The sequence below is a fragment of the Cebus imitator genome, unplaced genomic scaffold (assembly GCF_001604975.1).
Source record: "Cebus imitator isolate Cc_AM_T3 unplaced genomic scaffold, Cebus_imitator-1.0 Scaffold1070, whole genome shotgun sequence".
Taxonomy (NCBI): domain Eukaryota; kingdom Metazoa; phylum Chordata; class Mammalia; order Primates; family Cebidae; genus Cebus; species Cebus imitator.
In genome coordinates this window covers 66,507-68,366 of record NW_016108385.1, presented here as the reverse complement: position 1 = coordinate 68,366, position 1,860 = coordinate 66,507, and positions in this window count along the sequence as shown.

The following is a 1,860-nucleotide window of genomic DNA, read 5'->3' as shown; positions in this document are numbered from 1 at the left end:
AAGCCACAGGTTTTTTTACTCTCTCAAATTCATTTTTCCTCAAATATTCAAGACAAATTTCCACCTACCCAGAGTTTAGGAAAGAAAAATTATTGTCTTATTTATTTATGCCTTGGTAAGGCCTGGCACATGTCAGCATATAAAGGCCTTTCAATACATGAATGTTGACACATATGAAATGAGATTGACTCTTACACAAAGAAGTCTCAAAGAATGTCACAGACAACATTGTCAAGTGTAATTTCCATTTGAAGGACACTCTAATGAGCTGATAAATTTCTGTTATTTCAGTATTCTGGTGAAGAAGCATTATAACCATTGTTAAATATCAAGTTTCTCACAATTTAAAACCCTACGATGTCAAGAAATTTGGTGAATTGACACGTTTCTTTTCTTTTAAATTTAGTTATCTGGTTTAGTGTACCAGGGTCGGGTCTGAGATGAGTAAAATATAGGTGTCTAAGTGTCTTTAAAAAGGAATTCAATGGGTCAGGTGCAGTGGTTCACGCCTGTAATCCCAGCATGTTGGGAGGCTGAGGCCAGTGGATCATGAGGTGAGGAGTTTGAGACCAGCCTGGACAACACAGTGAAACCCTGTCACTACTAAAAATACAAAAGTTAGCCGGGTGTGGTGGCATGAGCCTACTTGGGAGGCTGAGGCAGGAGAATCACTTGAACCTGAGAGGTGGAGGTTGCAGTGAGCCTAGACTGCACCAGTGCACTCCAGCCTAGGTGACAGTGAGACTCCATCTCAAAAAAATTTTAAAAAGGTATAATGATGTATTTTTTAAAAACAGAAAATAATCAATTGATTTAGTGAGATATGGTGGAAAGAAATCAAAATCCAAAGTTTATTTGGATTGATTGAGAATTTTACATTTGACTAACTCTCATACTTACTTGCCTACAGGACCTTCTTTTATATGACAGGGCTATAAAAAAAACCACATTGAATCATTTTTAAAGTGTTAGATTATGTTTATAATGCATATGATGACTGGCACATGCTAGTTACTCCATCAATCAGTCATAACTATTAGCATTAAGAAGAAACAAAAGAATACCAAAACAAAACAGGATCTTAATTTTTTTTTTTTTTTTTACAAGGGATTTAGTTTTATTTTCTCTGTGCATCTGCAAAATACTCAGGACCAACATAAAAAAGTAATACCTCCTGTGGAAAAAGTTACACTAAAAAGGGGAATGGGGTGGGGTGCTGAAAGAGACTAGTGCCTTAGCCCCCAGGAGCTATAGCATCTCTGATTGGTCCAAGGAATCGAAGAGATATTGGGAAGATGTAACAGGAGGAAGGAAAATGTGAATTTACTGAGGGAGAGGGCCCTGAAGCGGGCCTCGAGGGGGAACTGGTGGCCAGGGAGTGGGTCTGGGTGGAGGGAGAGGCCTCCGCTGGTAGCCACAGGGTGGGGGTCGTGGAGGGCCAGTGTATCCATGGGGGAGCATCAGTGGAGGAGGTCCATGCATACCATGTGGACCTGGGTGACCCATGGGAGATCCAAAAGGAGGCCCTGGGGGGCATGCCCATTGAAGGAGGTCCAGGATGAGGCATTCCAGGTGGTGGTCGGGGTGGCGGCTGCCCACCAGAGCCTGGGCATCCAGCATGGGGATGTCCTAAGCCATGAGGGTCATGGTGTGCCAGCTGCATCTGAGACATCCCTGGATGGGGCATCCCGCCTGGTGGGAATGGATGAGGATGTGAGTGTCCATGACCAGGATGTCCTGCCCCTGGGGTTCCTGCCGATGGGGGGCCATGTCCTGCAGCCCCAGGAGGCATAGGTGGTGGGGGCATGACTGGGGGTATCCCAGGTGGGAGGGCTCCAGGAGGCGGCACTGGGGTAGGAA